General features: G+C 45.1%; 1 protein-coding gene and 1 non-coding gene across 5 annotated transcripts in view; both read right to left on the minus strand.

The window, feature by feature from the left end:
* The window catches only part of ATXN7L1 (ataxin 7 like 1), a 252,909-nt gene that overhangs the window by 101,297 nt on the left and 129,467 nt on the right, over nucleotides 1-22,145 (minus strand). The gene's annotated exons all lie outside the window — the stretch shown is intronic.
* On the minus strand, nucleotides 705-778 carry TRNAC-ACA. The gene has a single exon. It is a non-coding gene; the product is annotated as a tRNA-Cys (tRNA).

The following is a 22,145-nucleotide window of genomic DNA, read 5'->3' on the forward strand; positions in this document are numbered from 1 at the left end:
AAATCATAATTCTCTGAGTATTAGTTTCCTCATCTGTAAACAAGGGTTTGAGACTCCTGGACACCCTCCCTCTCACCACTGCTGGGAATGTCAAATGAAATGATCCAAAAATAAATGTGCTTTCTGCACCAGGAAGACCCAGACACATGGAAGGGATTCTCAGCCAGTAAATGCTAAAAACAAAACTAAAACCCAAACAAACAAAACCAAAAAAACCGTCAAACTGAACCCTTCACTCAGATCACTTCTCAATGGGCCTCACAGCCTGAGCAGCTGCTGTGGCTGGAGGGGCCAACCTGCCATCACTCAAAAATTCCATGGTTAAACAAAATTCAGGAGAGGCAGTCTGACTCCTGTTGAGGTACTCCTTTGCAGATTAAACGGACCACCAGTAATCTTTGGTTAGCATCTGAATCAAGTATGTGCCGGCTCTTCCCACCCTTGGGCCCTCCAGCTGGTGGGCTGTTGTCTATTGTGTGCTGTTCTGAAGCTTTAGAACTCTCAGTCTTCTTTTATATTTTTTAAAAAATATCTTGACTTGGCTGGCTCTGGAGTTTCTTAGAAGAAAAAGAAAGAAAGAGAAGTCGCTCGGTCATGTCTGACTCTTTGCGACCCCATGGATTGTAGCCTACCACACTTCTCCATCCATGGGATTTTCCAGGCAAGAGTACTGGAGTGGGTTGCCATTTCCTTCTCCAGGGGATCTTCCTGACCCAGGGATCGAACCTGGGTCTCCTGCATTGTAGGCAGACGCTTTTACCATCTAAGCCACCAGGGAAGATGGAGCCTGTTAGTAAATGAAAGTCATTCTTAAATGTTGACATATAAACAGCATTGTCCAGGCCCTTTTCAAAGGGAAGATATTGTAAGTCTTATAGAGTCTAATCAAAGTGAATAAGCAGAGAGATGGGGGTGGAGTGGGAAGGAGAGGAGAGAATATGAGACAAAGTAAGGAGGTGACAGAGCAAGCAGAGAGGATACATATGAGCCACGAGTGGATTTCTCCATTGCTCTGGAATTTCCTACTATCATATTTATGTTCTCTCTTCCTGATAGGGTACATGACATTGTCAGCATTAACTGAAAAGGTGGAAGTTTTCAGACAGAGCTGGCAAATTTATTCTATGAAAACAAAGACTCAACCTTCCTCTGTGATCTCACCTATAAAGGCTAAATAAAACAGTTTCAAATTAAATACCTTGAATACATTCTATTTTCTTCAGCCTCTTCCCCCCTAGACCCCCATGTCCTGGGATACACTAACAACATCTACAATAATAACAGTGGGATCTGCTGACTCCTGTTCAGAGAGTGCTTTATCTGAGCCAGACACAGTGCTGAGCACTGTAATTTGTTGTTGTTTAGTTGCTCAGTTGTGTCTGACTCTTTGCGACTCCATGGACTTCAGTATGCAAGGCTCCCTAACTCACGGAGTTTGCTCAAACTCATGTCCATTGAGTTGATGATGCCATCTAGTCATCTCATCCTGCTGCCCCCTTCTCTTCCTGCCCTCAATCATTCCCAGCATTGGGGTCTTTTCCAATGAGTTGGCTCTTCGTATCAGGTGGCCAAAGTATTGGAGCTTCAGCTTCAGCATCAGTCCTTCCAATTAATATTCAGGGTTGTAATAGGCACTACAGTACATACATACAGTCCACTAGCAGTGCATGCATGGGACCTTTTGAAGGAGGTCACCATTATCTTCACTAGTGCACCATAGTTTGAAAGTGAAGAAGTCGCTCGCTCAAACGTGTTCGACTCTTTTCAACCCCATGGACTGTAGCCTACCAGGCTCCTCCCTCCATGGGATTCTCCAGTGCACCATAGTTTGGCCGCTGGTAAATAAAAGGGAGGGAATACAGCCCCACCCATCAACAAAAAATTGGATTAAAGATTTACTGAGCACATCCCCCCACTCCATCGGAAAAGACCCAGTTTTCCCTTCAGTCAGTCTCTCCCATCAGGAAGCTTCCATATACCTCTTATCCTTCTCCAGCAGAGGGCAGACAGACTGAAAACCACAATCACAGAAAACTAACCAATCTGATCACATGGATTGGTGATCAGATTGGTTGGCTAACCCAATAAAACTATAAGCCATGCTGTGTAGGGCCACCCAAAATGGATGGGTCATGGTGAAGAGTTCTGACAAAATGTGGTCCACTGGAGAAGGGAATGGCAAACCACTTCAGTATTCTTGCCTTGAAAACCCTATGAACAGTATGAAAAGGCAAAAAGATAGGACATTGAAAGATGAACTCCCCAAGTCGGTAAGTGCCCAATATGCTACTGGAGATCAGTGGAGAAGTAACTCCAGAAAGAATGAAGAGACAGAGCCAAAGCAAAAACAACACCCAGTTGTGGATGTGACGTAATAGAAGGAAAGTTTGATGCTGTAAAGAGCAATACTGCATAGGAACCTGGAATGTTAAGCCCATGAATCAGGGCAAATTGGAAGTGGTCAAACAGGAGATGGCAAGAGTGAACACTGACATTTTAGGAATCAGTGAACTAAAATAGACTGGAATGGCTGAATTTAACTCAGATGACCATTATATCTACTACTGTGGGCAAGAATCCCTTAGAAGAAATGGAGCAGCCATCATAGTCAACAAAAGAGCCTGAAATGCAGTACTTGGATGCAATCTCAAAAATGACAGAATGATTTATCTCTGTTCATTTCCAAGGAAAACCATTCAATATCATAGTAATCCAAGTCTATGCCCTGACCAGTAATGCTGGAGAAGCTGAACGGTTCTATGAAGACCTGCAAGACCTTTTAAAATTAACTCACCAAAAAAGATGTCCTTTTCATTATAGGGGACTGGAATGCAAAAGTAGGAAGTCAAGAAACACCTGGAGTAACAGGCATATTTGGCCTTGGGGTACAGAATGAATCAGGGCAAAGGCTAATAGAATTTTGCCAAGAGAACGCACTGGTCATAGCAAACACCCTCTTCCAACAACACAAGAGAAGACTCTACACATGGACATCACCACGTGGTCAATACCAAAATCAGATTCATTATATTCTTTGCAGTCAAAGATAGAGAAGCTCTATACAGTCAGCAAGAACAAGACTGGGAGTTGACTGTGGCTCTGATCATGAACTCCTTATTGCCAAATTCAGACTTAAATTGAAGAAAGTAGGGAAAACCACTAGACCATTTAGGTTATGACCTAAATCAAATCCCTTACAATTATACAGTGGAAGTGACAAATAGATCCAAGGGATTAGATCTGATAGAGTGCCTGAAGAACTATGGACAGAGGCTCGTGACCTTGTAGAGGAGACAGGAATCAAGACCATCCCCAAGAAAAAGAAATGCAAAAAGGCAAAATGGCTGTCTGAGGAGGCCTTACAAATAGCTGTAAAAGAAGAGAAGTGAAAAGCAAAGGAGAAAGGGAAAGATATACCATTTGAATGCAGAGTTCCAAAGAATAGTAAGGAGAGATAAGAAAACCTTCCTCAGTGATCAGTGTAAAGAAATAGAGGAAAACAACAGAAAGGGAAAGATTAGAGATCTCTACAAGAAAAGTAGAAATACCAAGGGAACATTACATGTAAAGATGGGCTCAATAAAGGACAGAAATGGTGTGGACCTAACAGAAGCAGAAGATATTAAGAAGAGGTGGCAAGAATACACAGAAGAACTATACAAAAAAGATCTTCATGACCCAGATGATCACGATGGTATGATCACTCACCTAGAGCCAGACATCCTGGAATGTGAAGTCAAGTGGGCCTTAGGAAGCATCATTATGAACAAAGCTAGTGGAGGAGATGGAATTCCAGTTGAGCTATTTCAAATCCTAAAAGATGATGCTGTGAAAGTGCTGCATTCAATATGCCAGTAAATTTGGAAAACTCAGCAGTGGCCAAAGGACTGGAAAAGGTCAGTTTCCATTCCAATCCGAAAGAAAGGCAATCCCAAAGAATGCTCAAACTACCACACAATTGCACTCATCTCACACACTAGTAAAGTAATGCTCAAAATTCTCCAAGCCAGGCTTCAACAGTACGTGAACTTCCAGATGTTCAAGCTGGTTTTAGAAAAGGCAGAGAAACCAGAGATCAAATTGCCAACATCTGCTGGATCATCAAAAAAGCCAGAGAGTTCTAGAAAAACATCTATTTCTGCTTTTTTGACTATGCCAAAGCCTTTGACTGTGTGGATCACAACAAACTGTGGAAAATTCTTCACGACACGGGAATACCAGACCACCTGACCTGCCTCTTGAGAAATCTGTATGCAGGTCAGGAAGCAACAGTTAGAACTAGACATGGAACAACAGAATGATTCCAAACAGGGAAAGGAGCACATCAAGGCTGTATATAGTCACCCTGCTTATTTAACTTACATGCAGAGTACATCATGAGAAACGCTGGGCTGGAGGAAGCACAAGCTGGAATCAAGACTGCCGGGAGAAATATCAATAATCTCAGATATGCAGATGACACCACCCTTATGGCAGAAAGCAAAAAAGAACTAAAGACCCTCTTGATTAAAGTGAAAGAGGAGAGTGAAAAAGTTGGCTTAAAACTCAACATTCAGAAAAGTAAGATCATGGCATCTGGTCCCATCACTTCATGGCAAATAGATGGGGAAACGGTGGAAACAGTGACAGACTTTATTTTTTTGGGTTCCAAAATTACTGCAGATGGTGACTACAGCCATGAAATTAAAAAATGCTTGTTCCTTGGAAGAAAAGTTATGACCAATCTAGACAGCATATTAAAAAGCAGAGACATTACTTTGCCAACAAAAGTCTGTCTTGTCAAAGCTATGGTTTTTCCAGTAGTCATGTATGGATGTGAGAGTTGGACTATGAAGAAAGCTGAGCATTGAAGAATTGATCCTTTTGAACTGTGGTGCTGGAGAAGACTCTTGAGAGTCCCTTGGACTGCAAGGAGATCCAATTAGTTCATCCTAAAGGAAATCAGTCCTGACTATTCATTGGGAGGACAGATTTTGAAGCTGAAACTTCAAAACTTTGGCCACCTGATGCAAAGTATTGACTCATTTGAAAAGACCCTGATGCTGGGAAAGACTGAAGGTGGGAGGAGAAGGGGACAACAGAGGATGAGATGGCTGGATGGCATCACCAACTCAAAGGACGTGAGTGTGAGTAAACTCTGGGGGTTGGCAATGGACAGGGAGGCCTGCCGTGCTGCAGTCCATTGGGTCACAACGAGTTGGTCAGGACTGAATTGAATAGGCACTACCAACTGCTCTGCACCAAGAGTCCAGTCCCTCTTTTTGGACTTTCCCCATTCAGTGTAAGGAATCTTCTGCCAGTTATGGGCTGATGGAACTCACTCCTGTCAACACGTTTTCTCTTCTATTCTGTTCTGTTCTTATCGAAGAAATTCAAACACACATAAAGAATGCTATAACAAATGCCCATGTACCCACCACTCAGTTTCAACAATTAATATTTTGCCAATCCTATATCATCTACTCCTACCTCCCAACTGTTCCTTTAAGGGAATACTATAAAGCAAACACCAGATACTGTCCCATTTCACCACCAGTTCTTGGCATCTTTTGTCTCTTTCTCCCTTTGCTTAATAGTGCCGTGACTCCAAGAAGCCCAGTGGGATTTCCTGCTGTGGATGGAGGTATACAGAGGAAGATAGTCTGCACTGCTCCTAGATTAATTATCCAAACCTAAGCCAGCAATCTACTCATTTGTTCCTTTTTTATATTGTGTTATGGTGAGGATGGTTCAAGTTGCCTTATTATTAATTATTATTATTCAATGAAGCAAGGGATAGGAACAAGATTTATACAGGAGACTGGGGCTGAAGACAGATATAAAACTAACAGGGTCATCTCTGAGCAGGATAGGTGGTTGGAAGGCACCCTAGAGTCCCTGGTCAGGGAACCCAACTACTGGAAGAACAGAATGCAGGACATTCCTCCCCCTTCTGTGATGCTTACAGGGTGGTTTGAGGAGGCTTTGGTCATAGGCGGTCACAGTGCTGTGCATGCTGGTGCTGAACCCAGGAACTGGGAATGGACTAAGGAGGGGAGCTAAAAATGTGGACTGACGGTGTGCCCACACTGCTATTTATTCACAGGGCCGCTCACCGCGTAAGCTCAATCACCCTCCAGCACAATCATGAACAGGTCTGTCATTAAAATCCCCCTGAATTCCAGGGAGTAAAACTCTCTGTGGGCTCTCTTGGCCTTCCTTTGCAGCAGGCAAAGTTGTTGGCTCAGAACCCACAAATACGAGCAGTCTTGTTCCTGACCAGGCCTTTGGTCTTTGAGCACAGGACACATGCAGCTCTGTGGAATCCCCTGGGCTCTGAGGGAGGCTTGGTATGTCTGTAGCCAATGGCGGCTTGTTGTAGCTCTGGTCACATGAAAGGATTGGTGGGAAGTCTCTCCTGGAACTGCTGCCTGACTCAGCTGGTTTAAGAGCGATAAATCAGGCTTGTGCACTTAACAGGATTTCCAGTTTCCTTAAGCAGTGGCTCTGGGAAGCTGGAAAACGTTTCCATGGCCCGGCCCTTCCCCAGACTAATAAGGTCAGGATCTCAGGAGTGGGGCTTGGTGAGGCTGCTCAGGTGATGCTTCCATGCCTCCAGGTGCAGATCTACTTCCAAAGCGAGGGCATGTCACGCACACCAAATCTTGCTTTCTTCCCTGTCTTTCTTTGTTAGGGTCATCTTTTACCTCAAAGCTTTTGAGATAGAAGAGATTTGTGCTTTTTAGGCTTGAATATTCAGGTCATGCTGGCTTCGTAAAACGAATCAAGGGAAATTTTCATCTTATTCTAGGGGCAGAAATAGTTTGAATAAGAAAGGCAATACCTGGTTTTTGAAGACTAGACAGTATCCAGTTATAAGACCATGAAGGCTTTTTAAAAGGGTATCTCTTTAATGAACTCTATCTAAAGTGTTCTATGGTTATTGGTCTATTCAGATGTTCTGCCTCTTTGGGGGCAATTTTGATAATTTTTATTTTGCTAGGAAATTCCCCATTTCCTTTTGATTTTCAAATTTATTGTCACAAATTTTCACATACAATGCCTTTTATAATCCTTTTACTCCTTTCCAAATTGGTAATTATATTTTCTTTCTCATTGTAATGTGGCAGACCATGAGCCCTTCCAATTTCCTCCATTATAATAATAATAGCTAATGCTTGTTGATCATTGACCCTGTGCTGACACCCACAGTTCTGCTTTACTTGTACTAATTCATTTAACCTTCATGACAACTCAACACAATATGGACTCGTATGACCTTCATGTTACTGACGAACTCACTTCTGGGTTTACAGAGAAGTTAGGCAACTTGCAACTGTATCATAGAATAGCAGGCATCTCTGCTGCCTACCCACGTGTGTGTGTGTGTGTGTGTGTGTGTGTGTGTGTGAGAGAGAGAGAGAGAGAGAGAGAGTCAGCCTACCATTTGAGTACATTATCCTTGGGTTAAGAGTTAAAGGGGGAGGAGCACGGAGAAGGACAAACAACCTTGTCGGAGCTGCAGGGTCCTGCTCAAAGCTCTTAACGAGGGAATATGGTCTTTTAAGAGTTCTGTGGCTGGGAGGTGACAAGATCCCACTGGCAGAGTGGTCCAGAAGTTTTGGGCTGTGAGCCCCAATGATTACATGTGTTCCTCGCTATGTGACCCTTATGGTGACCTGGCTGAAGGTCATTTAATTGTCCTGAATGTTCACTCAGACCATGAGAAAAGCCTGGATCAACACTGTGAGGTAGACAAGAGGAGGTATGAAGAAAATTAACTGCAATACCTGAGAGAGGGGAGTGGTTGTGACATTCTGCTCAGAACTGAGACACATTCTGTGATTTTTATAGGAAAAGTTATATTAAAAGGTCTTCCAGGACTGGCTCTCTATTGCTTCCAGAATAAAATCTTAACTCCCTGGTGTGGCCTTCAAGGATTTCCACCACCTGGCCTCAACTGACAGTCTAAGCCCATCAGCTACTGCTCCCTACAGGCACTCCTGTAGTGTGAGTCAGAACAAACTCCTGGTTCTTGATGTCTTTGTATGTCTGCCTCTGGGCCTTTGCCCATTCTGTTCCACCACCAGGAATGGACTATCTTCAGGCTCTAGCATGTCATGATACTATTCTCCATTCTCTCCGCCTACAACTAAATTATACCAGCACTGACATATAGCTTACCATGAGGGCCAGCACTTTATATATTTGTTAACTCATTTAACCCTCAAAACAACTGTACAAATTATGTGCTATTCTTGTGCCTATTTTATAACTAGGAAAACTGAGGCTCAGTAAACTGTCCAAGTCTGCACAATTAGCAGCAGACTTGGAATTTGAACCCCAGTCATCTGGCTCCGTGCTCTTAACCCCACTGCACGGTACCCATACCTCTCAGCAGGCTTAAGTCGTAGCAAGGTAGGCACATGCCCTCCCTCCCTTGCAGGATGGCAAGCCCTCCCAGGATAGGCTGTGGGTGTGGGCTTACTGTTCCTTTAGATGCACCCTCACTATTTGCTGGATGGATGTTAAGCCAGAGCTGGTGATGACATGGCCACCTTTATCAGGAATCCTCAGAGAAGAGTGCAGGCCTAGGTGGATGGGCTGGGGAGGGCAAGGGGGAAGAATTGAAAACCATGGTCCTTGCTGTTGAAATACTTCAAAGTGTGGGTAGGGAGGCCAACTTTTGATAAATGACACAGTGGAAAATCACTGCTGAAGAGAAAGAAAGTGAAAGTCACTCAGTCATGTCCAGCTCTTTGTGACCCCATGGACTGCAGCATGCCAGGCTTCCCTACCCATCACCAACTCCTGGAGTTCACTCAAACTCATGTCCATTGAGTCGGTGATGCCATCCAACCATCTTATCCTCTGTCGTTCCCTTCTCCTCCCGCCTTCAATTTTTCCCAGCATTAGGGTCTTTTCCAATGAGTCAGTTCTTTGCATCAGGTGGCCAAAGTATTGGAGCTTCAGCTTCAGCATCAGTCCTTCCAATGGACTATACAGACCATGGAATTCTCCAGGCCAGAATACTGGAGTGGGTAGCCATTCCCTTCTCCAGGGGATCTTCTCAGCCCAGGGATCGAACCCAGGTCTCTCACAATGCAGGCGGATTCTTTACCAGCTGAGCCACAGGGGAAAGCCTGCTGAAGGGAAAGCAAATGCAAACCCACAGAGTATAAAGTGAGGCAGGCAAGGGAGAGGCTGGCAGAGGTGAAGAAGTCTGCAGGTTCCTGGGGACCTGGGACCATACCTTAAGGTCCTGCTACACAAAACTTGGTTCCCAGACCAGCAACAGGGGAACCTGTTTTGAAATACAGAATCTCAAAGCCTCACACAGACCTTAAGCAGAGTCTGCACTGTAACAGGGCCCTGGGGGCAGGGGGTGGGAGAAGGCACATGCAGATTAAAGTTTGAGAGGCATCTCAGAAGGCCAGGTGCTCAGGGTCATCCCCAGAGGTTTTCATTTAATTGGTTTGGGGTGGGCTAGGGCACCCATATTTTTAAAAATCTTTGCAGGTAATTCTACTGCAAGCATTCCACGTTAGGACCTCAGCTTAGGCCTTCCCTTGAGACCTGTGGAATGGAAAGATGGAGGAGGGCAAGGGGCAGAGAATCACAGCTCTGCCACTAATGAGCTATATGACCTTGGGCACACAGCTCAATGTCAAATCAAGAAAGTAGATTAGATTGCTGCTGCTGCTGCTGCTAAGTCACTTCAGTCATGTCCGACTCTGTGAGACCCCATCCCTGGGATTCTCCAGGCAAGAACACTGGAGCGGGTTGCCATTTCCTTCTCCAATGCATAAAAGTGAAAAGTGAAAGTGAAGTCGCTCAGTCACGTCTGACTCTTCGCGACCACATGGACTGCAGCCTACCAGGCTCCTCCGTCCATGGGATTTTCTAGGCAAGAGTACTGGAGTGGGGTGCCATTGCCTTCTCCGTAGATTGGATTAGACTGGCAGTTCCCAAAACTCAGAATCAGAAAATACACATTCTTGGGTCAAGTGAATTTTACTTTGTGGGGCTGGGTCTGAGGATTTCGCATTTTTAACAAATTTCCTAGGGGATCCTCGTGCAGCTGCAGGGCACCAGTTTTGGAGATCCATGGATCAGATGACCTCTAGGTCTCTTGCTCTAACATTCTATGCCCTTAGAGGAGTAGCATTTTATTTCATGTTCTGAAGCAATGTACGTATATGCCAATATAGGGCAGTTGAAACATTTTTTGTTCGCACTATACTTTGTAACTCATAGTAAGAAGGGCTTTTCATGGAGATCCCTAGGATATACATATCCTAGGAGAAGCCTGGTGGGCTACAGTCCAGAGGGTCACAAAGAGTTGGACACGACTGAGCATGCATGCATGCACATATATATACATATATGTGTATACATATATAAAATATATATTTGGACTATATATGTGTGTGTGTGTGTGTACGTGCTCAGTCACTTCAGTCGTGTCCGACTCTTTGCGACCCCATGGACTGTAGCATGCCAGGCCTCCCTGTCCCTCACCATCTCTTGGAGTCTGCCCAAGTTTATGCTCATTGCATCAGTGATGCTGTCCAGCCATCTCATCCTCTGACACCCTCTACTCCTTCTGCCCTCAATCTTTCCCAGCATCAGGGACTTTTTCAATGAGTTGTCTGTTCGCATCCGATGGCCACAATACTGGAGCTTCAGCATCAGTCCTGGGTGTTCACTGGAAGGACTGATGTTGAAGCTGAAACTCCAATACTTTGGCCACCTGATGTGAAGAACTGACTCATTTGAAAAGACCCTGATGCTGGGAAAGATTGAGGGCAGGAGGAGAAGGGGATGACAGAGGAAGAGGTGGTTGGATGGCATCACCAACTTGATGGACATGGGTTTAGGTGGACTCCAGGAGTTGGTGATGGACAGGGAGGTCTGGCATACTGTGGTTCATGGGGTCACAAAGAGTCGGACACGACTGAGCAACTGAACTGAACTGAACTGAATACTCACTCAATCATAAAAAAGAATGAAATAAAGCTATTTGCAGCAACATGGATGGACTAGAGATAACTATACTAAGCAAAGTAAGTAAAAAAGAGAAAGATAAACACCATATAATATCACTTATATGGAATTTAAAATATGACATAAATGAAACTTATCCATGACACAGAAACAGACTTGTAGACACAGAGAACAAGCTTCTGGTTGCCAAGGGGAAGGGAGGGTGGGGGAGGGAGGAATTGGGAATTTGGGATTAGCAGATGCAAACTAAGATATATAGAATGAATTAACAAGGACCTTTCATATAGCACAGGGAACTATATTCAATCCTGTGATAAATCATGATAGAAAAGAAAAAAAAAGAGGCAGGGTCATTTATTATAAAAATGTGGGTCCTTTAATTTCTTAATTAAGAGGTTTCTTATCTGTGAAATGGGGATACCAACACCTGTTTTAGCAGTTTGCTGTGAGGATTAAATAAGATAAAGTGAGCTTTATTGTGAATCCAACTTCCCCAGTGGACTAAGGAGAACACTAATCTCCAGAGAGGCAGGTCCAAGTTCACACAGCTGGGCAGCAGCAGGTCAGAGATGATACGCACTTCCCAAAGCTAATACTATTGCACTGTGAGGGCCTCTTGGTACTGGAATAGAGCCCAGAGAAAACTCAAAAGATCCCTGACGGCCCCTCTAATCATTCCCACACTGAACTTCAGCCAGGGAGCCCTGGGCCAATGTAGAGTCCCTCACACAAAATGAAGTCTTTACCCAGAACCAGGTCACACCCCAGCCTGCAACATAGTACAGGCTGGGCTTTCAACATGGTGCCGATGGTGTTTGATTCTGATCCATTTGAGCTCGACGCTGTTTTCAGATCACAGTATTAGGAACGCAATAGATGCCTTGTGGTGAAAATGGAGTTTTCCCTCCCTTTGTGGAAAGTGAGAGGGGATGAGAGGAGAGGGGTGATGGATCAGCCAGCTGGAAAGCAGTGTCCGCGATTCAGACATGAGGGCTTAATGGATTGTGAATGTAAGCGGTTGAATTGTATCCCCTTAAATGATGCTGAAGTCTCAACCCCCAGTACTTATGAAGCGAAGTGAACTGAAGTAAAGTGAAGTGAAAGTCACTCAGTCGTGTCCCACTCTTTGCGACCCCATGGACTATATGGTCCATGAAATTCTCTAAGCCAGAATACTGGAGTGGATAGCCTTTCTCTTCTCCAGGGGATCTTACCAAGCCAGGGATCGAACCCAGGTCTCCCTCATTGCAGGCGGATTCTTTACCAGTTGAGCCACAAGAGAAGCCCAAGAATACTGGAATGGGTAGCCTATCCCTTCTCCAGGGGATCCTCCTGACCCAGGAATCAAACCAGGGTCTCCTACACTAAAGGCGGATTCTTTACCAACTGAGCTATCAGGGAAGCCCCAGTACTTATGAATATAACCTTATTTGGAAATAGGCTCTTTGCAGATGATCAAATTAAGACAAGGTCATTAGGGTGGGACCTAATCTAACACAACAGTGTCCTGCAGAAGGGAAATTTGAACAGAGACAGATACACAGAGGGAGAACACAATGGGAAGATGAAGGAAAGATCAGGGTGATGCACCCACATGCAGAGAAAGGTCAATGGCTGTTCACAAACCACCAAGAGCTGGGAAGAGCCTTGGAACAGAATCAGCCCATGGAAGGAACCAAGCCTGCTGACACCTTATCTCAGTCATCTGGCTTCCAGAACTGTGAGACCATCAATTTCTTTTGTGGTACTTTGTTACAGCTGCCCTAAGAAACTAACACAGTGAATGTCAAGATCCTTATTCAAAGAACACGTCATCATGTATGGCAGCAAAGAGATCCAAATGTCTGTCCTGGAGATCCAAGGCTTTAGAAGAGGAAGCATGCACTGTCCCACGTGTGCCCGTGTGTGGTATACAAACCTGGCCTGGAGATATAGCTTGTGTTCTAAGTCCAGGATTACCAACCTCTTCTTTGGTGTTCTCAAAATATGCCTGGATACAAGCAAAATCCAATTTTCCCACTGACTTTCTCATCAGTACAACAGATAATAACTCTCACATAGTAAATAATATCTGCCAGGCACTTTTCTAAGTGTCTCATGTAAATGAACTCATTTAATTGACACAACAATCCTACCATGTAGGTACTATGATTATGCCCATTTTATAGACAAAGAAACCGAGACACAGAGAGGTGAAATAACTTCCCCAAGGCTGTACAACTAGAAATGCTGGAGCTGGGATGCAAACCTAGGATTTTTGCTCCAGAATCCATGCCCTTAAACACCACAAAAAATGACTACCACTTGCTGAGGGTTCATTCTGTTGCTATCCTAAATACTTATATTTGTAACCTAGTTCATATTCATAACCATTCATGCAAATGTTCAGACTGTTTATTTTTTCCATATTCTTACTTCCAGGAAAGTTATCTTCATTTTGAATCAAAATAGATACCCCACATCCCATATACATACATACAATCTGGTCCCTCCAACGAAACAGGTCACTGGCTGGTAAACCCACAGCTACCCCTAGTGGATGCCTTCCAGTGTCCACTGTTCGCCCCTCCCCATCTTGGCACACCCACACCCAGTCCAGCATCCAGCCCTGATCCTCCAGCTAAAACGATGAAGTGCCAGTCTCCCAAGGCCAAGCTCACTGCTTTGCAAACCAGGATTTGTTGGGGTTTTTTACTTTCCTAGTCACAGATGAAGGGACTCAGCTTCCCCACCACTGTATGTTTATGCGTGCGTGCTCAGTTGCTTTAGTCGTGTCCGACTCTTTGTACCCAGACAGGACTACTGGAGTGGGTTGCCATGCCCTCCTTCAGGGGATCTTCCTGACCTAGGGACTGAACCTGCATCTCCCACATTGCAGGTGGATTATCTACCCCTGAGCCACCAGGGAAGCCCATGTGATTTATATTCTGGCACAGAACAGTAACTCTTGCTTTGACTGAGGGAGTCGGAGAGGGGAAAGGAGGAGCAGGAGCACAATGTAAGGAGGAGCAGGAACACAGTGTGTGGAGAAGAAAATGGACAGCAAGCGCAGGATGGAGAAAAGGAAAAACCAATGACGACTGCATATCTGTGCCAGGATCTGGGGCCAGGAACTCAGCGCACTGATCCTGGAAGTGGTTAGGCAGTCTGCTGCAGAGCTGGACTTGAACCCAGCACGTCAGCTGCTCCACGGAGGGTGGGCGGGGCAGCCTTACTCAGCAGGTCAGACTGCAAGGAAGTCTTCTCTTCAGGAATCCTCGGCTGGGTAAGGAGGCAGTGATCAAGGTGATCTCTACAAGGACCCACGTGCCCCTCAGGGCAGCACTGAGAAGGCAGCGATGGTGGCTGAGGTTTCTTTACTTCGGAGGCTGACCGCTGCGCCGTGTCACACGGCCGTGGTGCAGGAGCCAGGCAGTGTACGTACACACGCACTTGGGCCTTCCAACTCCCAGCCTCCTGGCTCATCACCATAAAAGCTCACAACGCCAGAGGCAACAAAGCTTCCTTTCAGAATCAGCCAGTGAGACACCCCGGTGATTATTGGTTCCCTCTAACCCTGATAACTTCTGAGGAAATCGATCTTTCCGCCTCAGTAACAACAAAATTGGTCTCTGCATCTGTGCAAATTATGCCGATGACAGCAATCCTGAACGCTAATCAAGTATCAGTCATTGACATGAGTGGAAAATGGAGCTAGAGTCTTTATTGAATCCTTGTTTTGAGCAAAGCCAAGCAAAGGTTGTTGGAGAAAACACTCTTTTGAAATAGCACAGCTGAGTAGAAAGGGCATGAGTGTGGAGGCCCTGGGCCTCAGGTCTCCCATTTGTAAAACATGAGAACCATCACTGGCCCTCGGTCACTGCTCATGCAGTCCTTATATAGAAGCAACGATTTATCAGACACTCATAATAACAGGGGAGAATAAGCCTACTGGGGAGAGGGTTCCCTCTCTTGCCAAAATGTTAGCTCAGAATGTATTTCACACACACCGTGTCCACACCAGGTGAATATTCTCTTTCATATCCCATTCAGGCTTCTGAGAGATCAGGTACCTACTCAAAGGGCTGTTCTGATTTCTGTTCATCCTTGGCCCAACTCAGATCTCACTCCCTTTAAGGACTCAGATTTCACCCCTTTAAAGAGCCTGCCACTCCCAAATGCAAAACCTGAATCTAACCATGAGGAAGCATAAGGCAAACCAAATCAAAAGACATTTTACAAAACACATGATTTTGAGTCTTCACAAGGGTCAAGGCTGTGGATGGCAGACTGAAGTATGGTTCCTGAGTTAGGCATGCTAACTAAAGGCACAGGTCATCCTGGATTTCCAACTGTTTTTTTTTTTTTGCTATACAGTGTAACTGGCAAAATTTGAATCACGTCCATATCAAGGGTATTAGTTTCCTGATTTTGATAACTTACTACCGTTACCTAAGAGAATATCTTTGTTTCTAGGAAATACACATTGAAATATTTAGGGGAAGAGGGACATGATATTTGCAATTTACTCTCAAACTGTTCAAACATGTATAATAAATTAAAAATGTAAACATGGATACACACACACACGTATGAGGAGGAATGTTTGAACTATTGTTGCAACTTTTCTCTTAAGTTTGAAATCGCCTTCCTTGCCCCAAACAGCAGCATTCCACAAACTGTTCAAACATGTATAATAAATTAAAAATGTAAAAATGGATACACACACACACACGTATGAGGAGGAGTGTTTGAACTATTGTTGCAACTTTTCTCTTAAGTTTGAAATCGCCTTCCTTGCCCCAAACAGCAGCATTCCACAATTGATTGCATGGTTTCCGTTTCACTGTACAAATGTCCTTATAATGTGTATTTTTTTTTTTTTTAATGTGAGTGGTGTTTGGGAATTCTTTTTACTCTTCATACTGGTAGACTTACAGGAAAACCATGTTTCAGCTGGATGGATCCCGAGATCACCTGGTTCAGTCCCTCCAGGTGATGAGCCCAGGACCCAGGAGGGCCTTAGGCTGGTCATCACGCAGCTGACAGTGCCTGAGCTGACCCCGGAGCGCCCAGGTCCTGACCCCAGCCCAGAGTTCTTTCTTCTCCTTCACACTGTGTGACCACACTGCATTCAACTGCAAAGGAGTGACAGCTGTGACAGGACACTGATCCCCTCGGCCTTTGGGGCCATGGCTGGGGCCCCTTCAGGACAGGGGTCCAGGTCCATCTCTCTGTCTATTGCAGAAGAACCATGGAATGAAAAATGTTGGGCAGCTGCTCTAATTTCATCTGTCCCCAGGGCTCTAAGGACCACCTATATGCTAATAAGCCTCAGGCTCGTCTCTCTGACCCTGACCTCTGTCTGAAGTCCACAATCCTATATCCAGCCATCTGCCAACTCCTGCCCATTGAACTGGCACATCTAATGTAACAAATGCATCCACAGCCAGGTGCTAGATTGCTTCCTCCAACTCCCTGCTTTTCCTCATCTCCATCCAATACCACCATTCACCCACTGTCTAGGCCCAAATCCAGGGGCCACTGTAGCCTCCTGAAGCTCTCTGACACCTCACAGACGATCCACCCATGTGTGTGCATGGCTATCATGTTCAACTCTTTTTGACCTCATGGGCTCTAGCCCCGGCATTTTTCAGCAAGAATACTGGAATGGGTTGCTGTTCCCTTCTCCAGGGGAATCTTCCTGATCCAGAGATTGAACCTGAGTCTCCTGTGTCTCCTGCACTGGCAAGCGGATTCTTTACCACTGAAACACCTGGGAAGCACGCTCCCAAAGACCTCCAGAACGTACTTTTCCCCAGTGTCACCACCACCAGTCTGACCCAGGCCACCATGATTTCTCGCCTGAATTTCCCCAGGCACCTTCTGATGGTATCTGACCCTACCCTCCCCCTTTCTACTGGGTGTTCCTTACCCAGCAACCACAGTAAGCCTGTCTCTTCCCATCTGAAAGCTGTCCAAGAACTTCCATCTCAGAATCAAACCCAAGTACTTACACGAGTTTAGCTGACTGAACCTCCATGTGTGTTCTGGTTCCCTTCTCAGGATGCTTCACCCCCAGCAGCTCAGGCAACCAGCCCTTTGTTGTCCAAGAGCATCACCAGCTCAGCTGCTCCAGCTTCAGGGTCTTCCCCCACTGCCCGCTTTGCCCACAGTCCTTCTGCCAAGTGTCCACAACGCTCTGACTTCACACTGGGCCTGGCCTAAGCCTCTTCAGACAGGCCTTCCCTGACTAGCTCATGTACAAGAGCACCCCCTTCCCTTCTCCACACTGACTTTTCTTCTCCTGCCATCATATGCTTATTTGTTTACTGTTTCTATCCCCTAACAAGTTCTTAGAGGCTGTGAATCTACTTGGTTTCCCTGGATTCCAGCCACTGCTTGGCACATAACAGGAGCTCAATATATATTTATTAAAGTAATGAATGAACCCATTATGTTGAAAAGGTAAGGAGCAGAATGGAGCATATAATATACAGTAATTCATTAAACAAGAAAAAGAAATAAGCACATCTATGCTTGCCCATCTTTGGGAGGATTTAACAGCTGTGGCCTCCAGGAGGGTGAATGAGTGACCTCAGTGGGGGGCCTTCCGGTGCTGTCTGAACTTTTCAGTAGGTACGTGCACTACTGATTGGATGAATTAAAAAAATATACATACATATATCTAATCATTATATTATATACCTAAGCAATACAATGTTATAACAATTATATCTAAAAAAAAAAGTCCCCCTGTAATTAAATCCACATTTCCTCCCCCGATACTTCTATCAGTATGTCAAAACATATATGTTACAAATATAAAATCACAATACACAAATTCCATACATAGAATATATAACTTAAGATATGACTTTTTCCATTGTAACACAATGCAGTATAGCTTATCAAAACCCAGGTTAAGAGACATTACATCTTGTACCTATAGTCACAGTTCTCAGAAAAATTCTTCATATGCAAAAGCCCCTTAGAGACCAAAATAAAAAGTAACTGAGAAGAGGACTAAGAAAGAAGAAACAAAGGCAAACATAAAACAAGGGCTTCTCAGGTGACACTAGTGGTAAAGAACTTGCCTGCCAATGCAGGAGACATAAGAGATGTAGGTTTGGTCCCTGGGTTCGTAAGATTCCCTGGAGGAGGTCATGGCAACCCACTCCAGTATTCTTGCCTGGACAGTCCCATGGACAGAGAGGAGCCTGGCGGGCTACAGTCCACTGGGTTGCAGAATCTGACACGACTGAATCGACTTAGCACAGCACACATGCATATACATAAAACACATCAGTACCTCCCAACCCCAAAGCCCAGCCTGGGTGGGTCCATGACTTTTCTAGGTCTGAGGGTCTTGTGACTCTCTGTTGGACCTGTTAATGTCTTGGCCACCCACAGTCGTGATCATAAAATAATTATGAGAAGACACAGTCACAACAGACTTAGCTTCCATTTGTGAGAAGCGGCAAGGGGCAGGTGTGGAATGCTGGACTTGGACTTGGAATACCTTTGAGAGTGGCCCAGCGCTCTTCCTACCTGAGGGACTCTGGGCAAATCACCTGCATGGCCTCAGTGAGCCGCGGTGTGACAAGAGGATGTGGAGGCCTGATCTGTTACCTTGGAGGCCTCTCCAGCTTTAGCAATCTGGTTCTGTTCTGATTAGATGGTGCTGGTTGGACCACATAAACAGACAGACAGATGCAATGTTTCTGAGATCCATGGAGACATAATCCTGATGTCTCAGGAATCCTCTGGCCAGACAATGACCCAGCGACATATCCTCCAGGCTACCTGAGCCTGGTGATGACTGGGCTGGAGAACTGAGGCTCACCCTCCTGCCTTCAGAGGCTTCCTCCTCCAGTCTGGGGCTTGCAGCTTTTGCATCCTGTGCCTCTTCCAGCTTTGACTGGCCAAGTGAAGCACTCTGGGCGCTGCCACACATGAGTAAATGCAAGATAACCTGGAGCCAGGCGTGGGCAGAGCTGCCTCCATGTCCCCAGAGCTGGGCCCACCCTGGGAGACCAAGGGGAATGCAGGACAGGCCAATTAAAGTGAGCTTCCCTTTCCTGAAAAATGCTGGAATGAAAAAATGGCGGAGAAGAGTTCTCACCAAGTCTGGGGAAAGGCCCTGAGGTGGGGATGGGGATGGGAGCGGGAGAGGCAACTAGTGGACACTGGACAGGGATTCTCAAATATGCTGCAGGAGAGGAAGGAAGGAAACAACGTGGACGCCCAGGAAACAGCCTCTCACTTGGGAATGCCCCATGTTACTGTTCTCCTTATTAGATCTGTCTTGCTATTTTAGCAGAAACTAATGTGAAGGTAGGTCTGTGCACGCCCTTTGCACATGCCAGGGAGTTGGGAGAGGGGTATTTAAGAATATATTGGGTTTCAGAGGGGATTCCCTGTGGAATCAAAGAGTTCTCCAGATAGTCCTCCAAATAGAGTTTAGGGTACGGTTACTTCTCTGAATTCTGCTATGAAGGGCATAGAATTTAGAGGAAGAAAAGATAAAATGAAAATACTGCAAATGAAAATGAGAAAGAAAATGTGTCTTTCAAAAGGAGTCTGGTGATGTGTCTATGGTTTGATTTTCTTTTTTTTTTTGGTTTTTTATTTTCTCAACAGTACTTGCTTTTAAGGTCTAATCCTGCCCTTATTTTGAAAACTCAGTTCGAGACTTTGAGGCTATCTTTTCCTGGGTGGGGGCGGGTGAGAATCAAAGGTATACAAAGTTGTCATACTCAGAAAAGGGTGACAAAAAGAGGTTGTCTAAACTCCATCCCTGGATATTAGAGAAGATACAGGCTGGTGGACTCAGACTGAAGGAGTGGCAGACCCATTCATGGGGGTGTAGGTAGGGCCTGCACTTCTTTATTTCAAAAAGCCCCAGAGATAATTGTAATTCAACCCAGTTCTCTGTTGTCACCTCTGAATCCCCCTCGCCCAAGTCCAGACTCCCTGTTGAGAACCACTGTTGGACATATTGCCTAAAAAATGAATCAACCGGTGAGGTTTCTCCCTGCACTATGATTACAAAATCTTACTGTACCTATAATAGCCATGCCCCATAGGAACCTCCTAGGACTTCAAATGGGAGACCTGGGACTTTATTTTTAAATTTTTTTCTATTTAATTGCAGGCCAGAACAGTGTATAGATTATAGACACTTCAGAAAGAAGCTGAGATGGAAAAGTCTGTCTTCACACCAAAGGAAGATAAAGTCCCAATTCCCAGCTGCAGGGCCCGCTCTGTCATCCACCAGTTTGCGTTTTGAACAATGTCTTTGTGAGCAGTTAAATATGACGGATGATATAACTTTATATTTACAATTGTACTTTCAAAAATGCCACCTTTATCAATCAGCATCCTCAAAATCCGTAAGAGGCCCCTCACTGCTCCTCAAAATAAAACACTCACTCTGAAAGTGGTTTTTCCTTTTTTCTCAGTTGGTGTCCAAAGCTTTCTATGGTCTGGCTCCAAGGTGATGTTCCTGACTGCCCTCTCTCACGCCCCCTGCCACTTACTCCTATCACTGCCAGCTGGCCCGTTGCCCCACTGTTTCATATTCCTCTTCAGGGCTGCAATAACTGCAGGGAACTGTATCATTAGGGTTGTAGATGCATCTTGACTATTCCCCAACTGCTGGATTTTTTTTTTTTTTATGTTTCTCTTCTCTGAATACTGTTATGAAGGATATAAGGAATCAGTTAGTCCAGTGGTTCTGAATTTTGGTCAGTCACTGGAATATGGAATTATGAGGGAGGGGAAGGTAGGGCTTATTTTATTTGATCGAGGTATAACATGCATACAAGAGACACTACAAATCACAGACATGTCACCTGTGATTCGTACTTTGGATGTACAAAACACCCTCATGTAACCAGCACTCAGATCAAGAAACAGAAGCTACCAGCACCCCAGAAAAGCTTGGGTAAAGGAAGCTTTTTAAATCTGACACATTTAAAACAACTATGCTGCTGCTGACAAGTGCTCAGTCTGACTCTTTGTGATCCCATGGACTACAGCTCACCAGGTTCCTCTGTCCATGGGATTTTCCAGGCAAGAATACTGGAGTGGGTTGCCATTTCCTCCTTTAGGGGATATTCCTGACCCAGGGATCGAACCCGCATCTCTTGTGTCTCCTGCATTAGCAGGTGGATTCTTTACCACTAGCACCACCTGGGAAGCCCCCAAGAGCAACTATATTCTAAAACAACAACAAATTCTCATGTTCAGCCCCAATCCTTCAAGATTCTGATTCCTAAATGTGAAGTGAAGCCCAAGAATTTGCACGTTTAAGATCTCTCCAGGGGTTTCCCAGATACCACCAGGCCTGGATAGTACCAATCTACTGAAGGTTTCCAAATCACCCCTGAGATGTCACCCAGGGGTTGGCGGTGGAGACAGGGAGCTGTCAAACCTGCCTTCCTCTTCAGTCAGAGCCACGGGCATCTCCTTCTTAAACAGGATCTCTCTCTGTGGATACAGACAATCCCTTAATCCTCAATTCTGAAAGCCACCTGTATTAGTCAGCATTTGATCCAAGAAGCAACCTACAAGAATGGATCTGAACATACAGGTATATGTACCTGTATATCTATGGGTCTATTCCAAGTATTTGACCTTTTGAAACAGCAACTGCTATTTAAAAGGCCTCTATAAGGCTGTTGCTTTTGCATCTGATGATGGAGTGTGAAGTCCACAGGGCAGGAGATAGGAGGAAAAGAGGACAGAAAGTGGCAGAGACCAAGAACAATTCGGAGCTCATAAGCTTTAAATGGAACCCCATGAGGATGAACTGAAACTTCTGTCCATTCTTTATACCTTTGACTTCCATGTTATGCATGTTCCCACAGAAGCCTGAGCCCTTCAAGAAACTAAACACACAGACTTGGCCCAGGAGTCGGAGAGGCTGAATGAGGATCCGGGGAAGGTGGACCAACTGCAGGTCTGGCCTCTGCCCACCAGCGAGGTGAGCAGCCGACTGGCAACAGTGCAAGTGGTACAAAATGGCTGCTGCTGCGCCTTCTTACTCCAGATCTCCATTATCTCTCCATGGCCCAGCCAATGAGCAACCCACAGGATAGGGAATTCTGGGAAATGTAGTTTAATCTAGCCAGGTCTATATAGTCAAAGCTATGGTTTTTCCTAAAGTTGTGTAT

This window comes from Cervus elaphus, chromosome 18 (assembly GCF_910594005.1).
Source record: "Cervus elaphus chromosome 18, mCerEla1.1, whole genome shotgun sequence".
Classification (NCBI taxonomy): Eukaryota; Metazoa; Chordata; class Mammalia; order Artiodactyla; family Cervidae; genus Cervus; species Cervus elaphus.